Raw genomic sequence first — 27,472 nt, 5'->3', positions numbered from 1 at the left:
AATTTTTTGGTGGGTGTGGCCTATGTGGGCGGGCGCCCCAGGGTTGGGATTGGGGCCATGCATAGTTGAGATTGACCCTAATGTCAGAACAAAAGTTCAGTATCAATTTGAAGTGAATCCCTGTAGAAATGAAAAAATTATAGTCAATGGAAATTTTTGGTGGGTGTGGCCTATGTGGGCGGGGCGCCCCAGGGTTGGGAATGGGGCCATGCATGGTTGAGATTGACCGTATTGTCATAAGAGAGGTCCAGTATCAATTTGAAGTGAATCGGTGTAGAAATAAAGAAGTAAATGTAAAATAACCTAAAAAAATGAGTGATAATTTCTGACGCGGCCCCACCCCAACCGCTATAACTTTTGACCCAGGGGTCAGATCAAAATTCCAAATAGTGCAGGGTCGCACATATGCTCATAGCTACCATGTGTGTAAGTTTCAAGGTTCTAGTGCTTTTAGTGTAGGAGGAGATAGTGGCCAGGACGGACGGACAGACAGACGGACGGACGGCGGAGATAACCACAATATCCCCACCTTTTTTTCAAAAAGCGTGGGGATAATAAAGGCATGGCAAGTGCCTATACAGAGAAGTGTGTCTGCTAATAAATGATGTTCATGTTTTTAGAGAGTATAGCATTGCACTCCAAAATTATTTAGTATATTGTAATCTGCATAATATAGCTAAATCAGGTCACAATGTTCACTGCATAATACATGCAGGGTTTTTTATCTGATTTTGGGGAAAGGGCCTGGCCTTTTTTGAGGGGACAAAAATCGGGCGAAATGTTGAATTTTGGGGAAAAAAATCGTGCGAAAAGCCGGATTTGTGGGAAAGTAAGGAACGTCTAAAATAATCAATTTAACATATTTTTCTGTTTTTAAAACAAATTGAAGGCAATGGAAAATTTAATTATGCAATATTTTTTCTATTTTCTACAGTGGATCAGGTGAACTTATATATAAAAAGGTAAAAAAAAAAAAAAAAAAAATTTTTTTTTTTTTTTTTTTTAGGGGAAAATGAAATCTAGGTTTACTTAAATCTACGTTAACTTGCTCACCTTTATTTTGTGTAAAATATGCTGCTTGTCTCTATTTCGGATACTCGACGGAAGGCCCAGGTCTTTATGTCCCTATCTCCGGTTATTTTTCCATAATTTTCCAAGTTACAATATAGTCTTTAGGTTGAATAAATGAAATTACAGTACTTATATCTTCATTCTTAAACTTGGGTGGTTGACATTTATTATTCAACAATCTTAAATCAGTAATAAGTCTATATTTTCCATTTTTCTTTGAAATACAATTTATAGGCGAAATACACATTGGCTTAGCCTCACATGGTACAACATGACCTAATAACAACAAGTCATTAATTTCTTTTAACAAAAACTGCGATTGTAAAGTAGAAAACTGCCTGTTTTCACAACAAAAACTTGGAATGTCACCAACTATAGGAAACTTAATACCATTGGCAATATAACTCAGAACAGTTTCAGAAGCACCTATCTGGCGCCATGCATCAAGATTTGATGCTAAAGTATTTCGCATTATTTTAATAACTTATTCTATCTCAACATTAGACTGTCGGTTGCCGGGTGTTTTAAAACGCGCTCCTTGCAACTGATCAAAAACATCGCGACGGCCCCTGCCGTAATGGTTACCTCTTCCACTACCATACGAAGGGTTACCAGAAAAAGACCGTCCACGCCAACGTCCTCTTGGCGGTGCATCAAACCGACGAATACTAGATAATTCAGCAGCTACACGTATGTTGTTAAGTGTTTCCCGATCGAAACCAGATGCGTTTCCTTGTAAACAACGAAAAATGTTTGCTGTAGGCTCATCGAAGTTGCTATTGACTACAAGTGAACCGTACTCTTTTTGCAAATAGTTAAGCTGTGCTGCAAGGGTGATATACACTGGCCCTATATCACTAGGTTCATTCTCCTTAATTTGACTTAAGAGTTTAAAACATGTTTCAACATATCGACCACATTTTGATATAACATTAAGTGTTTTTTGGTTCTCTCTACGAATGCCAGGTATAGACTCATGAAGCTTCAGATGAGGAGGTAACAATACCTTGTCTACCGTCTGTTTCACACAGTCAAATTGTTCCTGAATATTTTTAGGAATAGGACCTTCGGCGGTGGCTGTCGATGAGTCAGGACCGAGGGTAAATGGATTGGCCAAGTGTGGCAGATCAGAAGATTGTTCAATATTGGCCTGGTATGGCAAAAAACTGACTTCCGGTGGCGGAAATCTAATGGACGTTTTTGTTGTCGCAGAGCGACCACGGAAAGAACCTTGATTAAATTCAATTTTGGATAACCTGTCCTCTATGCGCTGTATAGCCTCATGGAGGGGATCTTTGTGCGCAGAATAATCACGAGTCCGATCCAAACATTCATTTATTTCTTCAGAAACACTCATTTCTAGACTAACATGTGCCTGGGCCCCGCCGTGTGTTTTGCACTTCCGGAACAAGACGAAATTATTACGCATTGAGCGTAATAAGTCCACACAAAATAGTTCGCATTAACTACTAGGAAAATTTACCAGCTGAGGGGAAGAAAAAATCCAAGGGGAAAGGGCCGTTTTACGGCGGGTCCCAAAGAAGGAAAAAAAAACCTGACATGTACAACTTAATCAGGTTAATTTGTTTTCTGCATAATATAACTTAATCAGGTCTCTGTGTTCACTGCATAATACAACTAAATCAGGTCACTGTGTTCACTGCATAATACAACTAAATCAGGTCAATGTGTTTGCTTCATAATGCAACAATCAGGTCAATGTGTTGGCTGCATTATATAACTCAATCAGGTCAATGCGTTAGCTGCATAATGCACCAATCAAGTAAATGTGCTTGCTCAGCAGCATAATAAACTGAATAAGGTCAAATTGTGTTTGCTGCATTAACAACAATCAGATAAGCATGTTTGCTGCATAATACAATCGGATCAATGTGTTTACTGCATAATACAACAATCAGGTCAATACATTATATGCATAATGCAACAACGAGATCAATGTGTTCGCTGCATACATGTAATACAACAATCAGACCGATGTATTTGCTGCATCAAACCACAATCAGATAAATGTGTTTGCTGCATCATACTATCAGGTCAATGTGTTACAAAAATCAGGGCTATGTGTTCTCTGCATACTACAACTAAATCATGGCCATTCATACATTGACCAAGAAATCAGTTTTAACAGTGATGTATGCATTTGATTTTTCATGAATTTTCTGTTTTTATTGATATCCGAGTTTTTCAAATGGCAGCATTTTATCTTCCCTTTGATATATTACTTAAGTGCTTGGAAGACACAATTGCAGGGCATAGACCTTATTTTTGTAAATAAATACATGCCATTTACCATCACTATTTCATTAAATTTCCATTTGGTTTATTGTTTTTAACAACCAAAAAATACATCTGAAGCAGATAGGCAAAACTTCTCTGTCATACAAATATAAACAACCGATACGAAACATCCTAAATTTGATTGTATTTAAGTACACAAACATGTTATATTATTGTAGATAATTTTATAACATTAATGTTGCCTACATGTAACTAGGCTTTTCTTGTAAGCATGAATGTTGCATTCAACTTGTGTTTTCTGAAAACAGGGTTGTAGTTGTATGCATGAACTAGGATGTTCTTAAAAGCAATACTTAGCTATCTATTCTCCATAGTCAACATTTAAGTAATTTTGCCCTTCAATCAACAAGATCTGCTTGTCGCTCTTCACAAGTGGTTATTTCCATTTATCAAACTAGTGACACCAAAGTGTGTCTAGTACTAACATTAACATATTTAAGAGCAGACACAATCCTTCAATATTGTGTGTGGCATGGCATTGACTGATGGTGTATTAGTACATAAATTATTGCTTGACCCACCCTTTCATCTCTTCATGGTGAGCACAATATGATACATTCCATATAATATCAATAATATTCATACAAAGCTTTCATACTTGCACAGATGCTGTTATTGAGTATTATCAAAACACTCACATCAAGCATACTTAATTATCCCCCGCCAGAGGCGGAGGGATATTTTTTTGGCGTTGTCCGTCCGGCTGTCTGTCCGTCCGGCACTTTTGTGTCCGGAGCCATATCTTGGAAGTGCTTTGGCGGATTTCATTGAAACTTGGTATGAGTATATATATGCATAAGAGGATGATGCACGCCAAATGGCATTGTACACCATCTGTTTAAAACAGAGTTATGGCCCTTTGTATCTTGAAAAAATGCTTTTTACTATAGGCACTTTTGTGTCCGGAGCCATATCTTGGAAGTGCTTTGGCAGATTTCATTGAAACTTGGTATGAGTATATATATGCATAAGAGGATGATGCACGCCAAATGGCATTGTACACCATCTGTTTAAAACAGAGTTATGGCCCTTTGTATCTTGAAAAAATGCTTTTTACTATAGGCACTTTTGTGTCCGGAGCCATATCTTGGAAGTGCTTTGGCGGATTTCATTGAAACTTGGTATGAGTATATATATGCATAAGAGGATGATGCACGCCAAATGGCATTGTATACCATCTGTTAAAAACAGAGTTATGGCCCTTTGTATCTTGAAAAAATGCTTTTTACTAAAGGCACTTTTGTGTCCGGAGCCATATCTTGGAAGTGCTATGGTTGATTTCATTGAAACTTGGTACGAGTATATATCCCCCGCCAGAGGCGGAGGGATATTGTTTTAGCGCTGTCTGTCCGGCTGTCCGCCTGTCCGTCACTTTTGTGTCCGGAGCCATATCTTGGAAGTGCTTTTGCGGATTTCATTGAAACTTGGTATGAGTATATATATGCATAAGAGGATGATGCACACCAAATGGCATTGTACACCATCTGATAATAACAGAGTTATAGCCCTTTGTATCTTCAAAAAAATGCTTTTTTAGTGTCAAATATAACAATTTGTGTCCAGAAGTATATAGGCGGGGGATATCAATTCAACGAATTTGCTTGTTTATTTAATGTTGCTTTTGACACTGACCTACTTTTGGTTGAGACTAATGCAGAGTCCAATTTCTTGTTTATCCTATACTACTTTGATACGCATTGCTATTCCCTTAACAAGTTAAATTTAAATAAAGACATATCTTACTAGATGCAACTTTAAATGCTTCATTTTCAACCCTAAGATACTGATAAGCAGCAAACAGCATACAACCTGAATTGAAATTGAAACAGTAATTGTTATCGAAAGATCAATAACACAGGCAAGTGTTATATGGTCTACACCAAATGTCTATAGTAAATGGCAATATTTAATCTCCCCATCACAGGGCCCTCAATCTATTAAATCTGCCGCCGAAATTCGGCGGCAGTCCCCCACCTGAAAAGCATACTTTTTTCCCCTTTGGCGGGGGAAAAATTCCCCCTAAAAAAAAAAAAAAAAAAAAAAAAAATTTTTTTTTTTCATAGAAAGATGTGTCTCATGATTATTATATCTCAAATCTTTTTCAATTTAATCTTTGCAAACATACTAAATTATGAAAAATGCAATGAATATAGTGCAAACATGTACAAATGCAATAATGAGAGAGTAAGTAAAACAAGAAATATCTTTAAAAAAGATATACGGCGTAAATAGTTTAATGAATGAGATCAAGGATAGCGAATGTCTTTTTCTGTGCAGTTCTTAGCTGCATCACACGCAGTACGGGATGTTACGGGGAGTTTTCGCGGCTTATTTTACATTATAACATATTGCTGGTCATAAACCTATAGATACAAAACAGAAAACCAAAAGAAGAATGGAAGTGAAATTTAAACATATGAGTCAACCGGCCACACGAGAACAAACCTGTTTTAGTGGTCTGTCGGGCATTGCTATTTGATTCGATTATTAACAGTATCGAGAATCATCGTGCTCATGCTTAAAGTGATATTATGGGCATTTTGCACTGTTGAATTGAGCTGAAAAGAATTAACAGGTCAAAATAGTTAGTTAAAATGTGGTTACTGATCAATTATCTGCAACTCACCTTGCTACCAGTTGTTTATAAAAATATATTTTATATTCGATATTCTTACGTGACCCACCCAGTCCTGTAAGCCGAAATGATCCGTAAAACAATATTGTGTCTTTGTGTTGTATGAACAAATCTGCACTAAAACTAAATTTAGGTTCAACTCGTAAACGCATGATCAGTTGTCAAACGAAAGTACGGTTAATATTCAAATGCATTATTTTTCTCTTTCTGGTATATTGTTTTAGTATGTTGATGCTGCATTAATTACTATAAGTGTATATGAAGTAGAAACATCAAAAATAATCAACGGTTGCGATAGACACCTATAAACTGTTACATGCTCATAATATCACTTTAGTACATTAGGCAATATGGTGGAATAATTATTGTTAAATTTATTAAAAATAATATTTATCATTGTATTGTTGAAAACACATTAAGAATCTATTATTGACATACCATAATTATATTGCTGAATATCTTCTTTTAACATATTTCTGGTCTAAAGAAAATTCCAGGTCACCTAGTTCACAGATAGCGTCTTTATTATATAACGATTATTTTACTGACCGCGAACTCCGGTGATGACCTGTATATAAACTCTGAATGTCCGCGACTTGACCCGAAACCTCGCGGGTTGAAATGCAATTCTTTAAAGTGAGGCCTCGCTTCCACTGCTCTTTATACTTCTACATGTTAACATGTTGACAGGAATATGGAAGTACAGTCCAACCTGCCCGAGCGACCGCCTGTGTATAGCGACCAGTTGTCAATAACGACCACATTGATTTCCCCCGGAACGATTTCACTATATTCTGTACCTGCGAATAACGCCCACCTGCCAACAACGACCAGCGACCGCAATTTTACATTCCCAAAGTCGAATTTGATAGCTAACAACGACCACGTCAATGACCAGCGACCACCATGTACATTCCCAAAAGTCGAGTGACTAACAAAATCGTTTTAATTATCATAATGTAACGTTTCATAACGAATAATTTAGATTTGACAAAACAGCATACACTAACTTATTAATACAATGACAATATATTTTTTGAAAGATTTTCTATTAAACTTTGTACGTTGTCATCGGTTTGCAAAAAAAAATCTTGTATTCCTTGAAAGAGGCTTACAACGACCACTTCAATCATAACAATTAACGATTTCACAACTGTCAATAAAACAATGACCGCCATAATGCTGTGATAGTCACGTGATAAACATCTTACCAGTGCACTGGTCGGTCGCTATGGAGTTATAGGCAAGTGACAGTTTACTCGATAGCTGTTTTTTTGTGTTTATTTATCACACATTGCTGATTGGTAGCCACCTGCTTCTTTAATGCATTTGGCAGTTTGACGAAGGTGTAAGAAGTTGCCTTTTTTATTTTATTGGCTCGCAATTATTTATATACTTATTGCCGAAAATACCAAACGTTTGGGGCTTATATCGACTTATAAAGGAAATTTACGGTTTCTTTACAATTACGATGCAATTGTACACATACAATTTAAATTCATTCCTTTCTTAAATTTCTCCGTGATACGACGCGCATAGATGATAGATAAGTAAATTGTCAGTTAAAGTAAAACCATTATGGCATCCAAGCGTTAGTTCGTTTGTTAGTTTATGTTTGGAAATTGAAATAATACACGTAAATATAAAACAAAACTGTGATTTCAATCCTTTTTTACATTATACATGCTTTAGTATTCACACATTTAAACAATATAGCACATACATCATACTGTACCTGATAAAAGCCTACTAGCATATTTTGCAAAGTTTCAATCGACCCTGCGAATAAAGACCACCTGTGAACAAAGACCACAACGACCAAATCCCTCGAGTGGTCGTTATTGGCAGGTTGGACTGTAAGTACTAAATATGAGAACATAGCCTTTTAAGTATAAACGCTTTTGCGTTGGTAATACTCTGAAAATAAAAGGTGTACGCACAAACTGTATTGATGTCGAGAATTGAGTGTAAAACTGTTCTATCTATTAAGCCTTTTCATTAGAGATAAAATTGTTTCATACAGTAAAACAGTGTTACAAAGACGCGGATATGTTTCCAATGTTCTGGTGGTATACTCAAATCAGCCAATGGAATAAATGAAGTGTATTCATTCGTACCTAGCCGCGGGAAATTTTATTTGAATTTTATTGGACACTTACAAAGGTCAAGTCAGGGTGAAAAGCTGGCTTATGCAGCTTACGCCGAAAAATCCCCCTAAAAGGAAACGACACGAAAATTCCCCCTCCTAAGGGCTGCGGACCCCTTCCCCCAAAGTATTGTGAGGGCCCTGCATCATGTATATACATTATATAATATATTACAACTATTTTTCTGTTTATGACAAAAATAATATGATCATAGCTTTCACGTACATAGTCCTGATGATGATAATGATGAAGATAAGAAGATAATGATGATGATGTATATGATGATGATGATGATGATGATGATGATGATGATGATGATGATGATGATGATGATGATGATGAAGATAATGATGATGTTGATGATGATGATGATGATGATGATGTAGATGATGATGATGATAATGATGATGATGATGAAGATGATGATGATGTAGATGATGATGATGATGATGATGATGATGATGATGATGATGATGATGAAGATGATGATGATGTAGATGATGATGAAAATGATGATGATGATGATGTAGATGACGCTGATGATGATGATGATGATGATGATGATGATGATGATGATGATGATGATGATGATGTAGATGATGATTGTAATGATGTAGATGATGATGGTGATGCACATGATGATGATGATGATGATGATGATGATGATGATGATGATGATGATGATGATGATGATGATGATGATGAAGAAGATAATGATGATGATGATGTAGATGATGCTGATGATAATGATGAAGATGATGATGATGATGACAATGATTATGATGATGGTAATGATGATGATGATGGTGGTGATGATGATGATGATGATGATGATGATGGTGGTGGTGGTGATGGTGATGATGTAGATGATGATGATGATGATGATGATGATGATGATGATGATGATGATGATGATGATGATGATGATGATGATGATGATGATGATGGTGGTGGTGGTGATGATGATGATGGTGATGATGATTTTGTTGTTCATGTTGATGATAAGAAAGAGGAATAGGATGAGGATAATGATGATGAAGCTTCTGCTGCTCTTGCTGCTGCTGCTGCTGATGATGATGAAGACAATGACTATGATGATGACTATAATGATGATGAAGATGATGATGATGATGAGGATGAAGATGATGAAGATGATGATTATTTGTTTTCCTCAAAAACATGGCTTCCAGGTGCTGGGCAGTTTTCTTCAAAAGTTTTTTGTAAAACCCTGCGAAAAACACCTGTTAAAGATGTATTAGTTTCATGACTGATTAGGTGAGCGCCACAGAACCATTTGCACTTTTCTGTTCTTTCTTGTATACCTTCAAGGCCAGTCAGGCCTTGGCCTGGATTAAAACAATCAGGAATTAAGTTTAACAATGCTTACCATTGCTAATCTTAAATAATGGCAAGTTGGTACTTTATTTTATTTTCACTTTTAACCAAAAGAACCTATCTCATGTGCACGCATTACATCTTATCAACGTTTGTGGTACTGCTACAATTCTACAACAGCAACATCTTTGATTAAAAATCAACACTCTGGTCACAATGCACATGCTATATGTCTAGTTGTTTACATTAAATATACAATTGACATTGTATCCAAAATTGTGCTGTTTTTTTAAGGCTGGGGACCAATTACTGACTTTACAATACTGATCTATACATCGTATCTTACAAGCTGTTTCTTGTGAAAAGTTTGCTGTCTCATCATGTGTTTTAAAAGTCCTGCTTTTAGACAGAATTTCACTACCAACACCTTACCAGCTCACATGGAAATATGTCTCATAGGTGCCCAATATACATAATTATATATCTTTATCATGACATGGACTTATAAATGGGGGAGGATTTGTGCTTAATATCATTCAACATGTATTTCTATGAAGTCAGTCAAGAGCCACTTATTCAGAAAATGGATGCAATTTTTATTAACTGCTATTCCTAGAAATCCACCTTTTGAGTACTCACAGTCAACAAGGATGTATGTTGACCCTCTTGTTTTACTGTAGTTGTCTCATCCAGAGGTTTTGACCTAGATTTCTTACCAAACTTTTATGCAGCGAGAAATTGATGGCAAATATAGTTGCGCACATGTTCATATTTGTTGCATGTTGATGCTATTTGCATCTGCCTTTTCACGCAAACATAAGTAGATTTTATGCAAACATTTGACGATATCTGCAAGGCCCAGGATGTAAGTCCATAATTAGAATTATGGATGTTTGTGTGGCTCTGAATATTAAGATTTTTAAAGTTATTGAAATATGGAAGTATATATATGTATATTTATGTTTGATATAAAGTCATGATTCTGGAACAAGGCTTACATAATAATTTAAAAAAATAATTCATAAAATTTAATACAAATGTAATAAAATATTTATTACAGAACCTTTGCCCCATCATCATTCAGTTATGGTTGTCAGGGACGGCAAAACATAAGTAACTGAAAACGGAACCAGACTTTACTAGATAAAACATTCCCACAAAAGTGAAAGAGGGGACTCTACGAAAAATTAACATGAAAATTAAGGTTTTCACTGATGTTAATAATATGGAGTGGTATTTCACTGTTGTAAATATGGGGTGGTATTTCACTGATGTAAATATTGGGTGGTATGTCACTGATGTTAATAGGCGGTGGTAATTCACTGATGTAAATATGGGGTGGTATTTCAATGATGTTAATATCGGGTTAATATCGGGTGGTATTTTACTTATGTAAATATGGGTGGTATTTCATGGAATTATTGACAGTACAGTTAATTTATAATGATACTATTAAAATCAAATAAAGAATGTGTGTTTTTGACCGAATAAATATAGTTTATATGGTGCAAACATCAGGGGCAAAGAAGACAATTAACCAATCCTATTTGTCCTGCTGTGGTATCAGTGTTTTTTTAATCAAATTTGTGTCCGAAATGGGGCCCATTCCATATTAAAAGAAGTATATAGTTTTCCCAAATTGGACCTACAAATTCCCAATTGAAAGTTTTCAAAAAAGTTTTTTCGTTGTAGCTGTCTAAGCCAGCTTTTCACCTCTCCTGACCTTTGTAAGTGTCCAATAACATTCAAATAAAATTTCCCACAGCTAGATACGAATTAATACACTTCATTTATTCCATTGGCTGATTTGAGCATATCACCATAACATTTGAAACATGACTGCGTCTTTAAGGACATACGCGGCAGTTTAGTTTTACGCAAATATTTTTTTACTGAAACACCGGTTGCGAAATTATAAGTGCAATATATTTCGGATATTCGGATAAAAAAGAATGTAAACATTGTAAGAAAGAGAGAACAACAAACAGTGCTTAAAATGAATGCAAGGTACAAAAAAATGGACAGTTTTTGTCCATGAAAATTAAATACCTTTGATATGCCAATATAAAGGGGCCGTCCAACATAAAAAGCGTAGTATCGACGCGAAACGATATTTTGAAAAACTTCGAGGATTGCATATATAGGTAAAATATACATCTGCTCTCAATATGAGCATTGATGGTCGAGTGGTATAGGCGGTAGGCTTTTTACTACAGGAACCCAGGGGTCAGTGGTTCAAGCCCTGTTGAGGGTTACTTTTTTTTTCTTTTCTTTTAAATTGTATTCTTGTTTTTTATACTAGAGATGCTTAGTTCAAATGTTTAAATTTATCAATATAAAGCATTTTAAGTATTGAATGACAAGCTTTAATATTGGACGGCCCCTTTAATATATTGTATACAATGTACATCTTTTTTTCAGTTATTTACTGTATTATTCTTCTTTTACTCATCTTGCAACACATAATTTGTGTTTTCATTTACATTTAATCCACTTTTTATTGGCATACAGCATTATACATGTACCAATATGATTTTTGACCTGCACCATGTACATGGTTTTCACTGTATTTTAAATTGCATTTTAATACCTCCCGTAAAACTGCATTTGTGAACAAAGGAAAACGGTGAGCTATTGTTTTCTTTTTATATTTGTATTAAGTTATAACTCATTTAACATTTAGGTTAATTTGGAAAAACTCTAGGTGCAGGAAGGCATTTAAAAATAAAAATGAATTTTATTTATTTTCATATGTGAAATTCTGTTGTTTTTGTTTATGTTTAAAAATTGATAAAAAACATAAATCAATCAATTCATGTTATTTATTTTTTATTTACAGTCTAATTAAATCAGTATTACATATTTTGTGATAAATAGAGGTTGTTTTCAACACTTTTCTCATTAATTAACTCTAGTTTTTATGTTATTACCTTATTGGTGAATTGTTCTTGTGCTAAAATATGCTTGTTGTTCAAGTGCGAATAAAAAATGATCAACAACGGTGACCCATGATTTTTATTTTTCTATCCACAACTGATGGTTCTACCTAAATACCAAAAATTATCAAATTCTAGGTGTAGCAAAATTTGCATTAAAACTGTCGCGTACGTCCTTAAAACACTGTTTTACTGCGTGTTCAGCATGAAACAATTTTATCTCTAATAAAAAGGCTTGATAGATAGAACAGTTTTACACTCAGCTCTTGACATCAATACAGTTTGCGCGTGCATCTTTTATTTGCAGAAGATTGCCATTGCCAAAGCGGTTGTTCTTAAAAGCTATGTTCTCATATTTAGTAATTACTTCCATATTCCTGTCTGTGTTCTTGTATACTAAGTTTATAAAAGTATTGTTTTTCCTTATCCTTATATTCGTTTTGGCCAAACCATTTTAAATTGTGTTCAAAATTGAACATTTAACATGTAAAAGTATAAAGTTTTACACAAGCCGTCGTTCCAGCAGAAGAGAGGCCTCACTTTAATGCATTGCATTCCAACCCGCAAGGAATCAGGGTTAGTTCGTGGCCAGTAAACGGATCGTTATATAATAAGCACTATTGCGTTAACTATGTGAACTGTAGTTGTATTTATACCAGAAATATGTTAAATGAAGATAGTCGGGGATGTAACTATGGTAGGTCAATTGATCATAGATTCTCAATTTGTTTTCAACAACACAGGGCCCTCAATCCATTTTTGGGAAGCAGGTCGCTACCCTCATGAGGGGGGATTTTCGCGACGTTTCGTTTTTGGGGGGATTTTTTTTTACTTACTTTCTCATTATTACATGTGTACATATTTGCACTATATTCATTTATTTTTGTCATAATTTAGTATGTTTGACAAGATTAAATTGAAATCGAATTGAGATATAATAATCATGAGACACATCTTATTAAAAAAAAAATTAAATTTCAGGGGGAATTTTTCCTCCAAAAAGGGAAAAAAGTATACTTTTTAGGTGGGGGACTGCGGCCGAAATTTGGCCGCAGGTTTGATATATTGAGGGCCCTGCAATACCATGTTAAATATTATTTTTGATTATTTAAACAAGCATTATTCCACCATTTTGACCAATGTGTTAATCATGAGCGCGATGATTCTCAATACTTTAAATAATTGATTCAAATAGCCATCCCCCACACACCACTATAACAGGTTTGTTCGAAGAACGCGCGTATAAATATTTAAAATATGTACGGATACTTTGCCTGTGGCCGGTTGACTAACATGTTTTAATTCCACTTCCACTCTTCTTTTGTTTTTCTGTTTCTTATCTATAGATATTTTATAAGCAATATGTAATAATGTAGAATAAGCCACAAAAACTCCACGAAACATCCCGTTCTCCGTGTAAGAACTGCATGGAAAAAGATATTCGCTATCTTTGATCTCATTCATAAAACATTTAACCTTTTAACAATCAACGCCGTATATCTTTTTAAAGATATTTCTTGTTTATTATAATGATAAAATTTTTAATTATCTCTGAATCCAGCTCTATAAGTTGAACCTTATAAACTATTATGTTGTAACACTTTAATTATCAGTTATAAAGTATTTGTAAGCATGAAATTAACAACACTAATTGTAAGCCTAATGTTTAAATGATTTTCAAGAAAGGAATTTTGATGTGTGGAGTGTTGTCAAAATTATGGCTTTTTGTCTGTTTTTTACTCACCTGATTGCTCAGGTGAGCTTTTGTGACCGGTCTTTGTCCGTCGTATGTCTGTCTGTCCGTTAACATTTTCTCGTAAACACTCTAGAGGCCACATTTCTTGTCCCATCTTCATGAAACTTGGTCAGAAGCGTTGTTCCAATGAAATATCGGCCGAGTTCGAAACTGGGTTGTGCCAATTCAAAAACTAGGTCACTAGGTCAAAAAAAAGAAAGACCTTGTAAACACTGTAGAAGTCACATTTCATGCTTAATCTTCATGTTACTTTGTCAAAATATTTGTCTTAATTATATCTTGGTTGAGTTCAAAAGTGGTTCCGATCCGTTGAAAAACATGGCCGCCAGTGGGCGGGGCAGTTTTCCTTATTTGGCTATAGAGAAACGTTGCAAACACTAGAAGTCACAATTTTTGCCCAATCATCATGAAAGTTAGTCAAAACATTGGTTCAATTGTTGTCTCGGACCAGTTCGAAAATGGTCGAGATCGGTGAAAAAACATGGCCGCCAGTGGGCGGGGCATTTTTCTCTATATGTATATAGTGGCAGTTTTCCCTATTTGGCTATAGAGAAACCTTGTAAACACTCTAGAAGTCACCATTTTTGCCCAATCATCATGAAAGTTGGTCAAAACATTGGTTTTATTGATAGCTCGGACGAGTTTGAAAATGGTCGGGATCGGTGAAAAAACATTGCCGCCAGTGAGCGGGGCATTTTTCTCTATATGCATATAGTGAAAACATGTGAAGTCACATTTTTGGCCCAATTTTCATGAAATTTGCTCAGAACATTTGCTTCCTTGGTACGAGAGTTGAGTTAAAAAATGGTTCCGGTCAGTTGAATAACATGGCTGCTGGGAGGGGGGCAGTTTTCTTATTATGCCCCCCCCCCCACCCTTTGGAAGAAGAGGGGGTATTATTGTTTAAGCTCATGTCGGTCCGTCCGTCCACCAGATGGTTTCCGGATGATAACTCAAGAGCGCTTATGCCAAGGGTCATGAAACTTCATAGGTACATTGATCATGACTCGCAGATGACTCCTATTGATTTTCAGGTCACTAGGTCAAAGCTCAAGGTCACGATGACCCGAAATATTAAAATGGTTTCCGGATGATAACTCAAGAATGCTTAGGCCTAGGATCATGAAACTTCATAGGTACATTGATCATAACTTACAGATAACCCCTATAGATTTTCAGGTCACAAGGTCAAAGGTCAAGGTCACAATGACCCGAAATAGTAAAGTGATTTCCGGATAACTCAAAAGGCTTAAGCCTAGGATCATGAAACTTCATAGGTACATTTATCATGACTAGAAGATGACCCCTATTGATTTTCAGGTCACTAGGTCAAAGGTCAAGGTCACGGTGACCTGAAATAGTAAAATGGTTTCTGGGTGATAACTCAAGAACGCTTATGCCTAGGTTCATGAAACTTCATAGTTATATTGATCATGACTCGCAGATGACCCATATTGATTATCAGATCACTAGGTCAAAGGTCAAGGTCACATTGCCAAAAAACGTATTCACACAATGGCTGTCAAGGTCACGGTGACTCAACTTAGAAAAATGGTTTCCGGATGATAACTCAAGAATGCTTACGCCTAGGATCATGAAACTTCATAGGTACATTGATCATGACCCGCAGATGAAATTATGATGAAACTTGACCAGGATCTTTGTCTGGACAATATCTAGGTCAAGTTTTACATTTGGTAAAGATTGAATGAACCGACTCCTCTCAGGTGAGCAAACTAGGGCCATCTTGGCCCTTTTGTTTCCACTAAAGAATAATTGTATTCTCAAAAATGTGTGTTATTATTTCCACTTTACTTCTGTGTGAATCTTTCCCTTACTTCCATAGTTTAATTACATCAATGATCGTAAAGAGCAGAATTTTGACAGCCACCAATTTGTGCTGAGTTATGGCCCTTTGTGTTTTTTTGCCATTTGTAGAATATAGTAATCGATATTTGTGTGTCCAAACATGTACCATAGGGGCATCAATGTCTGTGACGCATTTCTAGTTTCTTTGGAAGAATATATTAATTTAAAAATATATGTTTTTAACTCAATTTTGCTTTAAATGCTGGCAAATTTCACTCAAAAGCCTTAGAAAGATCATATTTAAGTGATCTTAAAGGGAGGCATTTTTTGTGCAATCAATTATTGCAAAATTATGTCTGTCATGTTTCATGTCAGTGTCTGCGACATATCTAGTTCTGTATGATATAGACTGAAAGCAACACATAACTATAAATATTTGTTCTCTTTTGTTGTGTAAGAATTTTTTATTATACCCCCATTACCATTGGTAATGGGGGCCATATAGGATCTAGATGATGTGTAGGTTATGTTTGAACATGGGTCATGTCGGGTCAAAAACTAGGTCGCTGGGTCATTTAGTGTGTTTTAAACAGAAAGTTTAACTGAACCAAAACTTTTATATTTATCGTTAGATTTTAAAATTACTTCGTACATTTGTACACCATCATAGGACGATCAGTGTCATGTGAAAAAAGTACGTCAATATCTCCAAGGTCAAGGTCACACTTGGAGTTCAAATATCAAATGCTTGTCAGGGCCATAAATTTATCATTTATTGTGGGATTTTTATGCTCCCCGAAATAAAATTTCGGCGGAGCATATAGTTGCCAGTTTGTCCTAATCCTTCTTACTTCCTTCACACTTTTGTTACAGTTTCTCATAGCACCTTCAATACTTAACGGATCTCTTTCATATTTGGCATGTAGGTACCTTGCATGGACCTCCACCTTTTGATGAGGTTTGAGGTCAATCGGGTCAAGGTCAAGGCCACTGAGGCTAATAATATATTTTTCCGTCACTCTTTTGTTTAAGGTGTTTATTAACACATAGATTGCAAAGCGCATCATTGGGGAGCATCCATCAGTTTCACTGATATTCTTGTTTACCGATCTCTTACATATTTGGCATGTAGGTACCTTGCATGGACCTCTACCTTTTGATGAGGTTTGAGGTCACTTGGGTCAAGGTCACTGAGACTGATAATAGATTGACAAAGAGCAACATCGGGGAGCATCCATCAGTTTCACCTGATATTCTTGTTAAATCATTTGGCAAATTTGTTCACCATCATTGGATTTGTGTCGCGCGAAAGAATTACGTCAATATCTCCAAGGTCAAGGTCACACTTCGAGTTCAAAGATCAAAAATGGCCTTTAAATGCGCTTGTCCAGGCAATAACTATGTTATTCATTGTGAGATTTTAAAATCATTTGGCACAATTGCTCACCATCATTGCACGGTGTTTAATTTGAAAGAATAACGCCGATATCTCCATGGTCAAGTCACACTTTTAGTTCAAAGGAAAAAAATGGCAATAAATTATCTTGTCCCGGCCAGAACTATGTCATTCATTGTGAGATTTTAAAATGACTCTGTACATTAATTTTCTTCACAGTCATTGGATGGCGTCTCATGTGAAAGAATTCAAGAGTTCAAAAGTCAAAATGGCTTTAAATGATAATGGCATAATAATTCTTACAAATTGCCATGAATTAGATTCTCTTGTTTTGTTAAGACAGCATTCAATATAGTCTGTGTCAATGCGGCACATGGGGGTATACGTCAGGTCTGTGACAAAGCTTTAGTTTTGTTAGCAGATTTCAGTCTGGAGACCAACTTTTCTTTTACAACATTTATGCTTGAAATTGTTCAATCTATAAAAACTTGCCTTTAGTTGGAAATTTTGTTATTGCCTCTTTTAAAAAGCACTTTTGATGTTTAAACATTTAGACTTGTATTGTACATTGTTCTTTAGTGGTTCAATACAGAGTCGAGAATGCACACTTCAACTACTAGTTAATAGCAATTAGTGTTCTCCATAACAAGGAAGATTTTAGGCGGGCTAGTCTATTCATAATGACAACTTTAAGCTGAAACTGAAAGACACACTCAACTAAACAATGCTTTCATTGTTACTTCTTACTTGGAAAAGTACCGGTATTTTTAGTATTACTAAGCATTGGTTCAAGAGGTTTGTATTTAGAAGATTCAATCCGCACTCTTATTATGCAATTTCAAACAAGCCCCACAATAAACTAGGCAAACAAATTGTAATTGACGGACATGTATATGTTAACATAAAATATATCAATGTGTTATGTTTTCTCCTCATCTATGACAGTATAGTACTTGCATATAACTGCATATGCATTTGTTATCATTTATTTCAATGGTTTTCATACCTAGATACAATAAATAATGTCCCTTTTGCCTTATAATAATGTCTTGAGCAAACGTTTTGGCTCAAATTGAAGTCATAAGTGAATTTTAATGAGTTAAACATTTTACTGCAATTAACATTATAATTTCACCATTGGTAATAGGGCCTATATACGAGTCACTTTGTCAGTCGGTCTGTCTGTTGGTCTGTCTGTCTGTCCAGAAATTTTGTCCGGACCATAACTATGTCATTTATTGTTAGATTTTAAAATGACTTGGTACATTTGTTCACCATCAGGGGACGGTGTGGTGCGCGAAAGAATTACGTTGATATGTCCAAGGCCAAGGTCATACTTCAAAAGTCAAATGCTTGTCCTGGCCATTACTTTGTTGTTCATTGTGAGATTTTAAAACAATTTGCCATACGTGTTCACCATCAGCGGACGGTGTGTCCTGAGAAAGAATTACGTCGATATCTTAAATGTCAAGGTCACACAGTTTGAGCTCAAAGGTAAAAGATGGCCATAAATGAGCTTGTCCGGGCCATTACTATGTCGTTCATTGCAAGATTTTAAAATCATTTGGCACATTTGTTCACCATCATTGGACAGTGTGTCGCTCGAAAGAATTGTGTGGATATCTCCAAGGCCAAGGTCAGTATACTTTTAGTTCAAAGGTCAAAAATGGCCATAAATGATCTTGTCTGAGCCATAACTATATCAATGTTTTTTTTAAAGTCATTGGATGGCATGTCATGTGAAAGAATTCAAGAATTAAAAGTTCAAAATGGCCATAAATGATAATGGCATAATAATTCTTAAAAAATGCCATAAGTTAGGTTCTCTTGTTTTGTGAAGACAGCATGCAAAATAGTCTGTGTCAATGCAGCATGTGGTCCCAGGTATACGTCAGGTCTGTGACAAAGCTCTAGTTAATTTTGTTTTAATAAGTCTCCTACCAGTTTCACCGGATGGGACTTATGGTTTTGTATCCGTCCGTCCGTCAGTCCGTCACACTTTTCTGGATCCTGCGATAACTCTAAAAGTTCTTAGTATTTTTTCATGAAACTTGGAATATGGATAGATGGCAATATGGACAGTATGCACGTCATTTCATTTTGTTCCTACATCAAAAATTCCGGTTGCTATGGCAACAAATAGACTAGAAATACTGCTTAAAATGGTGTTTTTCCTGGATCCTGCGATAACTCTAAAAGTTCTTCATATTTTTTCATGAAACTTGGAATATGGATAGATGGCAATATGGACATTATGCACGTTATTTAATTTTGTTCCTACATCAAAAATTGTGGTTGCTATGGCAACAAATAGACTAGAAATACTGCTGAAAATGTTTTTTTCTGGATCCTGTGATAACTTAAAAGTTTTGAATATTTTTTCATGAAACTTAAAACATGGATAGATGACAATATGGACATTATGCACGTCATTTCATTTTGTTCCTACGTAAAAATTTCTGGTTGCTATGGCAACAAATAGACTAGAAATACTGCTGAAAATGGTTTTTTTTTCTTGATCCTGCGATAACTTTAAAAGTTCTTAATATTTTTTTATGAAACTTGAAACATGGGTAGATGGCAATATGGACATTATGCACGTCATTTAATTTTGTTCCTACGTCAAAAATTCTGGTTGCTATGGCAACAAATATACTACAAATAATGCTGAAAATGGTGGTTTTCTGGATCCTGTGATAACTTTAAAAGTTATAATATTTGTTCATGAAACTTGGAACATGGATAGATGGCAATATGGACATTATGCACGTCATTTCATTGTGTTCCTACGTCAAAAATTCTAGTTGCTATGGCAACAAATAAAAAAAAAATTCTGACAATGGTGGAATTTCTGACAATGGTGGAGCCCTTAGGGGACTTTTATTGCTTGGCAATAGTCTTGTTAATTATCCTTCTACAAACACCGCGACCTATTTTCTGTAGACATTCAAGGATGTTTTGCGATAAATCATGTGGTTTTACTGCAATACATCATGGAGTTATTCTGCAATCAAAACCTATACATATTGATGGGCTTTTTTACTTCTTTGAGTGTGACCTGCATGGGTCAGCCATCTCACAATTTTGATGCAAGCGTTTTACAAATCGAATATATTCACAATATGTCACAAAAAACAGCTTTTCTAAACTGTTTGACATGTAATTTTAAGCTTTACACTGTCAAAAGCATACATTTGACATTCAAAAGTACAATATGTGTTGCTGTTTTTTGTTTGCATTTCTGATTTTGCAAATTGTGTTTCCCACTCAGATTACGTGTTATGCTTATTTAAATGCAAAAGGCGCAGGGATATAGCTTTGTCATTGTCCGTGCGTCAGTCATCAGTCCGCCTATCAGTCCTTCCATCTGTCTGTCTGTCACTAACGTTTAGGGCTATATCTCAGACACTACATAAGTTTCAACATGAAACTTCATAGGTGTATAGATATTAATGAGGATAAGGCGGGGGATATCAATTCAACGAAATTGCTCTTTGTTAAGAATTGAAAATGATTAAACTGGTGAAACAACTGTTGTAACGTAAGATCGGCTTATAAACCACAGTTACCACACCATTGCATTTGACCATAAGGAAGTTGTATAGTCAAACTCGAGATCCCTTGTTTAAGTGCTTTTTCACAGATTTTAGCATGTATTGAAGTTTGTCACTAAATGCTTTATATTGATACATGTAAACATTGGATCTAAAAAGTTTCAGGAAAAAAAGCAAAAGTTCAATTATAAACATTAAATAGTAACCCTCAACTCGAACCACTGGCCCCTGGAGTAAAAGTCTACCTCTTATACCAATCGGCCATCTGTGCTAATACAATGAGGGATGTACATGTATTTTATACTTTATATAAGCTATCGTTGTAGTTTCAAAAAATATAACCATAACAACAGAACACTCCAAATTATTGAATCGTTTTGCATTGCAACGCTTTATAATTATCAGATTTTAAAATCCTCAAAAGATGCATATATAACTAGGATATTTTAGATAATGATAAATGTTCAGTAGTACTGTTTCCTCACAAATATCATAACTGTAACGAAAATTTACGAATCTGAAACAACTTTGTTAAATTTAGTCAATTTACCAAAACATGAAAAGGCCCCTTTAAAAAAGTCAGTGTAGATTCACTTTAAAGAAATCACATAAGATTAAAGCATGCACTTTTACAACGGAAATAGCTTGAATAAGAAAGACCATGTGACGAAAGTGAAAACACATGAGTAATGTAGTGATGACCGATAGCCAGACAAGTGCAGCAATCTGAAGTTGATTTGTAGTCTTATCCATTTATAAGTTTAAATATTGTTTGAATCATTCTTTCCAAATTGATTTAATTGCATTTTCATGAAATGCGTTAAAATTTCAGACATTGTAGGGAATCCTGCGGGCATGTGACATTGAACAATTGTTATTGACAAAGAGTTTCAACTTGGAAAAAAATATATTGATAACATTTCTCACAAGAGAACAAAAATCAATGTATTACTAATGTGTCAAACCAAGCAATAGACATAACATAGAGAACATTTTAATGTTTGTCAAAAGTATTGACTATGGATGATTGACGATACAGTTAACCTGTCAGAATAATGTTGCTCATATGATATATGATTTTATTTTTTGAACGCACAAGTGCCCAGCCAAAGAAAATATGATAATAGTGTACTATATCTATGCATAGAAACATTATTTTACAATTTCTACAAGTATTTTGATTTTGCATAAATAAATGTGTTTTCATGACAACTCCACACCCAAACTGCAACAAAAATTGTCCAAGATGATAGTAGCCAAATGCAGATTGACGATGAACATGACGAAGCTATTTGTACAAGTCCTATGATACTTGAGACTGCATGTTGATGACAAAGTCTATGCACCGAGCAATGGTGCTCATGAAACACTGGAAACAGTGGGACAAGTTGAAGATGGTGTAGGCAAATTCATTAAAATACCATTCTTCAATTGGTACAATTCACAACTTGATTTTCCCAATTGGGAGATTTCGCGACTCATTTGTAGCTCACCTGAGCACAACGTGCTCATGGTGAGCTTTTGTGATTGCATTTTGTCCGTCGTCCGTTGTCCGTTGTGCGGCGTCAACATTTGCCTTGTTAACTCTCTAGAGTCCACATTTATTGTCCAATCTTCATGAAATTTGGTCAGAAGATTGGTTTCAATGATATCTTGGATGAGTTAGAAAATGGTTACGTTTGCTTGAAAAACATGGCTGCCAAGGGGCGGGGCATTTTTCCTTATATGGCTATATATGGCTATAGTAAAATCTTGTTATACACTCTAGAGGCCACATTTACTGTCCGATAAACTTATAGACACTATAAATGCTATATTTTGTTTTAGTCAAATGAAACTTGGTCTGAATGGTTAAGGGTCACATGGTTTATGTAGATTTTATAAATATCAACATACTATGCACCATCAGTGCCCCCAACATGCAAAGCCAATAGGTTTATTATTTTTTATGTTGATCACATCCTTAATGTTAGTTATGATCCTGAAGTCTAGATTACATTTCGCACTCCATGAACCACATCCTTTTAAACACTTAGATCAAAACTACTTATAACTTGTTATACTCTGAACTGGCTTGTCACTTAGGTTTCGCAAATGTATTTATAATGTTGTAAATGCATAGTGATCCTCTACAACAGCGGTTTAAATTTGAATGCAGTTGTATAAGCTGGTCACAAAAAGAGGTTGACATAATTTGTATAACAAAATGACTGTTAAATATTCTTTGCTTTAATATATTCATTTCATCTTGTATTTTGGTCCTCTAAAAATAGTTTTAGCAAATGCGGTTATTTGCCTGTCAGCTAACCAACTGAAGTGATCGACTTATTTTTCTTGGGAATGTTACGAGTTAGCTATGTCGTGGGAACGGCTTACTTAGTACAGGGAAAAAATCGAGATAGAAAACAGAGGAGTGCAAAACTACATAAAAGAGGAGTACAGTATATTGTTTAATGCAATCCTCCTTTATTTAATGCACTGATCTTTTTTCATTGCATCACTCATGTATTTAGTTTTGCATCCCTCTTTTTTCTCGCGTTCTCTTGACTTAGTTAGTCATTTCCACGACATAGCTAACTCGTTCCATCAAGTTATTATGTCGTGGGAACGATATAGAAAAAGAGGATTGCATTTAAAACAAAAGAGGAGTAAATGTCACATCTATGGAAACATACATCAGAGATCTAGATAATATATTTTTTATATGCCCGTTTTTAAAAACGGGACATATAATAGTTTCACCCTTGGCGGGCGGCGGGCTCTTCAGGTTATATGCTGTTTGCTGCTCATCAGTGGCTCATGGTTGGAATGAAGCCTTTAAAACTTAAAACTAGTAAGAAAGATAATGTATTAAATTAAACTTTCAAAGGGACTTCAAATGAGTCAAAATGTGCATCAAAGTGGTAAAGGGTTACTACATTCGGAAGCAATCATCTATACACAACATGTAGTACTTTTTAACGCAATATATTATTTGATTAAATTCTAAATTGCTGACTGACATGGAAATTACATTTAATATAAATATATTTTAATATATTCATCAATAGGAACTTAGCATAAAACAGGGATGAAGTTAACATTGACTTATCAACGCCAATTTGAAGTTTAAAACACTGAACTTGTCAAATATAAAGAAGCTTTTAGTTGAATTTGCTATGTAAACATTACCATTGTAAGGATTTAACCCTTTAATTTTGAAGGCCTGTGCAAACAGTTTGGATCCAGATGAGACGCCACATAACGTGGCGTCTCATCTGGATCCAAACTGTTTGCTATTCTGATAGTATTCTTTGAAAAACAATCAAAGAAAGTGCTAATTTTAGAAATTCAGCAGACGACATTTTAGCAGACGAAAAATTTCCCAGCATGCAAAGGGTTAATATTCACTCTCTACATACACACCATCTACATACTGCGAAAGGAAGATTTTAATACTTAGTCATGCCAGCACACTTAAACCGTTGCTTGAAAACCATTAGTGTTCTTCGTAACAAGAAAGATTATTGACAGCTGGTCTGTTGATAGTGAGAAGTGTTCAATCCTAACTAAGTGATGTCGGAAGCATATACAGACTAGAACAATACCCTCATTGTGAGTATGCACTAGAAAAAGTATTTTGCTTTTATCGAATGAAAACCCCAGTCCGGTCAACAACTTTGTTTTCAGAAGATTCAATGTGTACATTATTGTATTATTATGGTAAAACACTTTTATAGTCAAGTTTATAGTTAATGTAAGCAGAAAAAATAAATTCCATTAACCAGTTTCAGTCAAACGCCTTGCAACACAAAGGACCCCAGCCTATTTACAAACTTGTTGAATAAAAACCCTGTTGACTGCGCTCTGTCAATTCTAATACAGATGTACCTAGCTTGTTTTCTTCTTAGCTAACATTAGCACAATGTGCTTACGTAGTGATTTTGTGATGACATTTATTCCCATCTTTAAACATGCATTGCCCGTTATCAAAAATTACACTGTTAAAAAAATAGAGAGTAATTTATTTCAAATATTCACGAAACTTTGTCAGAACATTGGTCTAAATAAAAAAAAATTGTCTATTACAAAACTGGGTCCAAAAACTAGATCGCTACGTCAAATGAAAAAGAAAAGAACATTCTAGAAGTAACATGTTTACCCAATTTACCCCTTGATGATCTTGTCTTCAACCATGTCATACCAATTTTCTCATGGTTTTCCATTGTGGCTCTTTCCTGCTTACTACTCAGTACTGATTCCCGGCTCTTTCATGCTTACTACTCAGTACTGCTTTCCGATATTCTCATGGCTTTCCATTGTGGTTATTTCATGCTCACTACTCAGAACTGATTCCCTGCTTACTACTCAGTACTGATTCCCGGCTCTTTCCTGCTTACTACTCAGTACTGATTCCCGGCTCTTTCAAGCTTACTACTCAGTACTGATTCCCGGCTCTTTCAAGCTTACTACTCAGTACTGATTCCCGGCTCTTTCCTGCTTACTACTCAGTACTGATTCCCGACTCTTTCAAGCTTACTACTCAGTACTGATTCCGGGGTCTTTCATGCTTACTACTTAGTACTGATTCCGGGGTCTTTCAAGCTTACTACTCAGTACTGATTCCCGGCTCTTTCCTGCTTACTACTCAGTACTGATTCCCGGCTCTTTCAAGCTTACTACTCAGTACTGATTCCCGGCTCTTTCAAGCTTACTACTCAGTACTGATTCCCGACTCTTTCAAGCTTACTACTCAGTACTGATTCCCGGCTCTTTCCTGTTTACTACTCAGTACTGATTCCCGGCTCTTTCAAGCTTACTACTCAGTACTGATTCCGGGGTCTTTCATGCTTACTACTTAGTACTGAATCCCGGCTCTTTCAAGCTTAGTACTCAGTACTGATTTCCTGCTTACTACTCAGTACTGATTCCCTGCTTACTACTTAGCACTATTTCCCGGCTCTTTCATGTTTACTACTCAGTTCTGATTCCCGGCTCTTTCATGTTTACTACTCAGTTCTGATTCCCGGCTCTTTCAAGCTTACTACTCAGTACTGATTCCCGATATTCTCATGGTTTTCCATAGTGGCTCTTTCATTCTTACTACTCGGTACTGATTCCCGATATTCTCTTGGTTTTCCAGTGTGGTTTGTTCATGCTTACTACTCAGTACTGATTCCCGAAATTCTCATGGTTTTCCAATGTGTCTCTTTCATGCTTACTACTCATTCTGCTTCCCAGCTTACATCTCATTACTGATTCCCGACTCTTTTATGCTTGCTACTCAGTACTGCTTCCCAAATAAAAAGTTATGCTGGTCCGAAAGTGCAAGTTTTAAAAATTGTACATGTTGAATATACATATATATTTATAATAAATAAAATGAACAAATATAATTGCTTAAAACATTAGCCAATAATACAGACACTCAATTAATCTGATAGATTATTTAAATATTATTAATATGATTTAATATATTATAACATTGATTGAAAATGCATTAGAATTGGAATACCTGATTTCTGTGCGTGTCCCTTGTTTGTATTGTTATTGTTTTTTAGCTCGACTATTATATATGAAATAAATAAAGTGGAGCTATACTTCTCACCCCAGCGCAGCGTTAGCGTTTATTTGCGTTGGCGTTTGTGTGCAAATGTTAAAGTTTGCATACTACCCCAAATATTTTCATTGTCCCTTAACATATTGCTTTCATATTTTGCATACTTATTTACCAACATGACCCCAACCTATAAACAAGAGCAGACAACTGTATCAAGCATTTTGACAGAATTAGTGCCCCTTTTATACTTAGAATATGCATATTATTGATAAATATATGTTAAAGTTTGCGTACTATCCCAAATATTTCCTATGTCCTTTGATGTATTGCTTTTATATTTTGCATATATACTTGTTTACCAACATGACTCCAACCTATAAACAAGAGCAGACCACTGTATCAAGCATTTTGACATATTTATTGCCCCTTTTATACTTATAATATGCATATTATTGCTAAATCTATGTTAAAGTTTGCGTACTACCCCAAATATTTCCTATGTCCCTTGACATATTGCTTTCATATTTTGCATACTTGTTTACCAACATGACCCCAACCTATAAACCAGAGCAGACAACTGTATCAAGCATTTTTACAGAATTATGGCCCCTTTTATACTTAGATAATAAAACATTTTGCTTAAATGAATTGCCATAACTTCTTTATTTGTGATCAGATTTTATTAATACTTTGACAAAACAACACTTACCTGAATACCACAATGGATTCCATCCAAACAATACCCCACGCCCCTACCCAGAATCCTTCCCCCCAACCTCCCCCCCCCCAATTTTTTTTTAAATCATCTAATAAATTAACACCCCCCACATTATTCCCCCCTCTCACCCCTACCCCCCCCCCTACCCCCTCCCCCCCCCAAAAAAAAAAATAATAAATATATTTTTTCCTTTTTTTGTTTTTGAAAGATAGTCTAATAAAATATTGAATATGAAAAATTTCCCTATGGTGGCTTAC

The sequence above is a fragment of the Dreissena polymorpha genome, chromosome 1, assembly GCF_020536995.1.
Source record: "Dreissena polymorpha isolate Duluth1 chromosome 1, UMN_Dpol_1.0, whole genome shotgun sequence".
Classification (NCBI taxonomy): domain Eukaryota; kingdom Metazoa; phylum Mollusca; class Bivalvia; order Myida; family Dreissenidae; genus Dreissena; species Dreissena polymorpha.
Note: the sequence above shows the minus strand (reverse complement) of the source record.